Below are 6,000 nucleotides of genomic sequence, written 5' to 3'. Positions count from 1 at the left end.
TAAGGCCTGCATCCATTTGGTTGGTTCAATGAATAAATCTCAGTAAAGAGCAGGATCCTAGATCCCCCAAAAATATATCGATCAGTCAATACAAAAGGTGTTCAATGCTGGCTCCGCTTTTAGGCAGTGCCTAAATCTATATATTATAGTATTATAAAAAGCTTTGGCTGTGTCTCCTTTTCACCAGATGAGCCTTCAACGATCGGTTCGCCATGCGCTCTAATAGTGATATGACGAAAACTCGCATCCACCTTCCTCAAATACCATCTCAAACTCCTTACTGTCTTCTTCTGTTGAACTCTTGATTGTCACTGGGGTCTGTGAGCTCTAAGCCTCTTGGTCTGGAAATTTCGATCAACGACGCTGTGGCGGTAAACGTTGCACGAAAGAGTAAAATTCCAACATGTCATAACTGTAACACGGACGATTTTATTCAACAACTTATCTGCGATAAAGACGGTACTAACGGTGATGACGGTATGTCGGTAATGACGATAGTGACGATAATGACGGTTGCTGCGATAAACAACAGGAAAATAGCTAAATACAAACAAGTTACACAAGCAGGCTGAATGTTCTACAAAGTACGGCGATGTTACGTATACAGATAATTTTACGAATGCTAGCAAATAAACGGAACGAGATACTTACAAATGATGTGAACTCTTTCAGACCGGTGAACTCTGCTAAAAGCGACGGTAATTTACATTGATTTATACTAAGAATGTGTGAACGCAAAATAAACAAATGGAAAATAAGCAAAGACAAAAATAATGCTATTGTTATTAAATGCTGCGGAATGTCGCAGTAACAGACGCCATTATCCGACTGAGTTCTGGGGCTTTGATTTTGTTAACACTAAAATTTCGCGCCGTACCATGGTTGTGAAGTCACCACAGGCCTCCCAACGGTCCAAATTCGGCCCCAGTCTGTGAGACATTTTATTTCGACGAAAACCAAAAACGAACAAAAATGAAGCGCCTTTTTTATTCAGGCTTGCTACTTAACCTCTAGACTTATGTTTTAGCAAAATAAAGGTTTCGTTTCGGACCTAGTTTAAGCACAAAGCTATTGTAATAAATTTTAGACCCCCATTTAGCTTTTAACAGCGCCTGCACAAGGCAATTTGAATACTGAATGTTCATGATTGACCGACAAACTCTGACGGGCTGCAATGGAGACCAAACACAACACACCGTAAGGCATGTACTTATGCATGCACTATGAGCTTCGGAGGACGCAACGAAAACCATTTGCAGTACTGAGTAGTCAACTTTAGAGTAAAAAATTCATGGCTGCTTGTCCACCGTTAGTTGTGCCTTCGAATTATAATTACGTTTCCCAGCTGTAATTCAATCGAGATGGCCATCATCCTCGCCGTCATCTATCGAATATAGCGAATCGGACTTTCCCAGCGAACATAGCCATTCGAAATATGAATTTTTCCACATCTTTGCGCCCAAAGGCTTTTCTACAAGTCTTTCAAGTTTCGATACGTCTAAATTCCCCAAAAAAGATAATGTTTTATGCTTTCATTCTCGTCTCTCTATGGCCGCCATGTTTTTTTTAACTTAGGTCCAGCGAGTGTTATGACATCATCTCACAATTTGATCTGTGATTGGTTGTTTCAATGTTTTGATGCCTCGAATGTCAAAACAAAAAAGTGTTTCCAGAAAAGGAAATATCCTGAGCTGGCAAGGGACTCCGTGTCGCGTTGGCTCCTTCCCTTCTCTGTATGTTTTTGTATTATAATGTCCCATATTGTCCGTGAATGTAGTGGTAACTCTATAGACGACTTGGTATAAATATAGCAAGTTTATAGGATGGTAATCGATATTGAGACCGGTGCCCACCGGTACCATTTGCGGATCCATAAATAAAGAGCGATTTTTTTTTAGAAATCTGATGTTGTGATAAGATTTTCATACCTTTTCAAGACACAAAAAAGATGCACATATTTGAAAACGAATTCTATCATTTCAGCTGTATTCTATCGAATTCCGAGCCAAGAAACATATAAATAGCTATAAAAACTACATTTGAAGAAGAAGGAAAACCTACTGGAACCCAGGCCCAACGCGGCTTTATTTACAACCCTTTTGCTAACATGCAAATATGACTGATTTTTATTCATCAAATAAGCACAAATGTGGTGCACATGAATTTTCCCAGAAATTTTCTTTCAATGACTTCTCTCAGTATTATCTAAGGGCTATAGAGCTTTAATTTAACCAGCGCGGCTGTAATTAATAGGCCCGTCAGCAGGAAAAAATATGCTACCGATGAGGGAGATTTTCATAGCCTATTGTGCGTTGATAAATTATACTATGACAACTCGGATCATTTGTTTATCTTTTCGTTACGGCCCTATGTTATTTTAAAATCAAAGTATTACAATTCATAGATCCGACGCGAGCACGAATATCCGATCAGAAAGCAGCAAATAGAAGCCAGCGAAGTGAAACCCAAATGTCCCACAACAGTCCCACAAATTGTACAACATGTCGGATGAGGTCAGAGAGTCCTGCCCGGAGTTATTTTAAATACAGGCGTTTATAGGGTTTTTTCTGCGACTTGGAAAATAAAACACAGTAACCTAACATGATGGAAACTTGTCTTGTTGCCCAAGCTTGGTGAAAATCTTGTGAGAATGATGAATAGAAATAGATAACTACGAGTTTGGTTGTTAAATGGAAACGGCACGAATCCAGCTTAAAATACGGAAATGAAAAGATAAAGCGGTGCTTTCTACGGTAGGTACTATGTGTTTATGTGCTTTCAAAGCTATTTTTGTTAACTTGCAGTGATTTAAGTGCGGGGAAAAGTAGAAGAGAAAGCCGAATTCGCTGTTTACGCCTGACTTTTAACTACAAGTTTTATCGGCAAATGTCAAGATTTACAGCAATAATAGAAACGACAGTCTCATCATTCTTATTTGTAATTTAAGTAACCTATGATAATATCAAACACAAGTTTAATGGTAGGACTTACACTGTTCTTGTATATGTGGTTTGTTTGCATTTTGTTTTTCGTTTCTTCGCAGAAATTTTACGTGTTTTTCTGCAATTTGAGTCCCAGCTCTACACTAAAAGTGGCCGGTCAAAGAAAACAGGACTATCACTTTCTACGCTGACCGAAAGATGCTTATTTTGCTTGTCCAGATTCGCAGAAAAATATCTCAAACCAATCTTTTTCGCCGTCGATTGCCGACTTCTTGTGGGACCACATGGCTGTTATTGCATCATCTCTTTCCTGATTGGCTATTCGTGCGCGCGTGATTGACCCGTCGGATGTATGAATTGTCTCCAAGGCGAGAGCCTCGCTCTACCCCATGCTAGTTATGGGCCAAAGCGGGGGAGCTGGCAGACGCCCTTGACTTCCAACCACTCGACTCGGTCGGATGAAGCCGAAAACCCTAGCTAATAGCGTTCCATGATTTATATTTTCATTTTGTAAAAAAAAAGGATATCGAACTTATATAGATCGGCAGTGGTGTCTGACGTCTACAGATATGGCGCTCAAAACCTTCTGATGGTTAGAATAATAGAATAATTCTGGCTTAGTCAGTTTTTGCGCTAAACGTGTCCTCTCTTAAGGTTGACGCTAGTATCGTCAACACTAGAGTTTTTGAACACTTGTTTATAGCACCGTCGTTTCTTCGGCACCTCGAAGAAAACGTCCCTGAAAAAGGAAAAATCCTCTGTTTGGAAAAGAAATCCCCGCCGGACCCTGGGCACATGCTAGCGTACGCGCATCATTCTGAAAAGTCTCTTTCAGTTTGTTTCAGAATAACTTTCCCCCCTTTATTACAATAACGGTCCGCCGATCACTGATCCGCACCTTAGGAGAAGCCTCTAAAACTCCATTAGTCCATTAGTAGAAAACGGTTAAAGGATTTCTCATTTCCAAAATATCCCAAGCGTGGCTCATGTACATTGTGGAGATTTTTACTGCTGGTCAGCTTTTTTTAAGTGCTTTATAGCATTAATACCGCAAGTTTGTGACAATTCCTGTCCCATTTTACGCTATTTGCGACAAAGAGTTTCTACAGATGTTTCTTCTGCAGAACATCCAAATCCTCTAATATTCTCAAGAAAAGAATCACAACCTAATAACTTTGATTAAGGAGGCACATCTAAAGCATCTTAATGGTCTTTGGTGTCTAGTTGACAGACACCTACAAAGCCCCCTTATTAAATCCATCTCTACCTCTTTTTATTTAGCCAACGTCAAAATACCCGATAATTGCGATTAATCGCAGATTTAGAAGAAATAAATTTAAAATCAAGACAAAATTTCATATTTAGTAGGTTATAGACATTGTACGTCCTTGATACATAAAGAATGAGCTTTTTAACCTAAAATACACGATTTTATGAGGTACTTACAGCATATACAGTGCCATTATAAGCCGCCATCTTGGATAAGCGAGAGAGGGATTTGGTCTAGCTTTGAAAACGTTTTCTTTTAAATAAATCATTTTAATGCAGCCGACGACAGTTTTATCTTGAAATAGTAACAAATACTGTTATATTTCCCCTACCAAAAAAATAAACAATCAGATATTTCGCCTTAGTTTTGGAAATACAAGATCTTTTAAATTCCACCACAGGGAGCCCGTGATGGACGCTTTTTTCTAATTTTTATTCCGTTATTACACAAAATCCTCAAGTGGTACCGGTAGGCACCGGTCTCAATATTAATTAGCATCCTCTTGGCTATCTTAATGCCAAGTTTGGTGCTTTTGTCCGCTATAAATAGATTGAAACACTAAGCGACCGGACTACTGGGCCCGGTTCCTAGAAAGCCAGTTAACGCTTATCCACGGATAAATATGGTTATCGAGACATTTGATTGGATAACAACCTTATTTAACTCTGGGTTAGCGTTAACCTGCTTTCTAGGAACCCGGCCCTGGGGGTCGTTTCTTAAAACTCCCGGTAATTTCCGGGCCAGTTTGAGTACCGGGAGAGTTTTCGGGATACTTTTCCGGGCAAGGAAGAGCGTTTCTCAAAGCTTGCGGTAGCGTGCCAGTTGTTTACGGGTTCCCGATAAGCAAATTATAATTTTCAGAGTTAATGAATAGATTGGCGAATTAATTATTGATGTCTGATGTATTGATTATTTATCGATGTCTGTAGACAACCTGGTACCCCAAACACTGCCTTGGCATCGGCACTTGTCGAAAAAAAGACAAAGAACAAGTAGATAAAGTTTCATTTTGTAGCAAAACTTCCAATACTTTCGCAAAGTTTTTTACATTTTTTAGGCATTTTTTAGACGGTGACAGCTAAATGTCAATTCATTTGAAAGAAAAGAAAACTGATTGGCTGGTAGGGAATCCATAAAATGATGTTAGCCGTGATTGGCCCAATTCTTTCCAGGCAGTGGAATGGTTTCCTCAAGTGATGAAAACTCACTACAACTCGACACAACTTGAAAATAGCGAGATTTAATCGAAAAAAAAAACAAATTGGATATTTCAACTTGGCTAATTTAAAATGAATAGTTTATCAATAAATTCAGCTGAAAAGGTACAAAAGACCTGAGGCGCGGTAGCCCAAAAGATCGATTGGAGCACTTATACCCCTTCAGGATGGTGACGTGGCATTGTAAGCGCAGTTTTTTAAAGGTATGTTCCAATACGTTGGTCTCTGTAATTACATGTCTTCATACAAGGAAGTACTTGGTGACCTGGCGTCACGTGACACACCTGCAGAAATAGGCAATATGTCACGTTATAATCCTGCCATCGTAAGTAGTGACCTGGTGTCACGTGACTCTGTTACTTGCGACCAGGAATCACGTAATCAGCCTAATGTTCACACTGTAGAGCAAGTTTCTGGTTGCGATTCTATTTGTGTTGGTAAACAACTGCCGCAGAGGACTATGACATTACTTACTGACAATTGACCTGTTCATCTCGGTTGAGCAGTGATTAGTTCGACATCCGAATGCTCAGCCGAAACTCAACTACCGCTCACAGTGAGAATGTGAGAA

At 39.6% G+C, this 6,000-nt stretch overlaps 1 long non-coding RNA gene across 1 annotated transcript; it reads right to left on the bottom strand.

Annotated features, from left to right (window-relative positions):
- Positions 1-409: 409 nt before the first annotated feature.
- On the bottom strand, positions 410-1,666 carry LOC125570285. Its single transcript, XR_007312640.1, has 2 exons — positions 652-1,666; positions 410-516 (listed from the first exon to the last, which is right to left on the bottom strand). It is a non-coding gene; the product is annotated as an uncharacterized LOC125570285 (long non-coding RNA).
- Positions 1,667-6,000: the final 4,334 nt, after the last annotated feature.

The sequence above is a fragment of the Nematostella vectensis genome, chromosome 8 (genome assembly GCF_932526225.1).
Source record: "Nematostella vectensis chromosome 8, jaNemVect1.1, whole genome shotgun sequence".
NCBI classification, from domain to species: Eukaryota; Metazoa; Cnidaria; class Anthozoa; order Actiniaria; family Edwardsiidae; genus Nematostella; species Nematostella vectensis.
The sequence above is the reverse complement of the archived record's forward strand: the minus strand, read 5'-3'. Positions and strand labels throughout refer to the sequence as shown.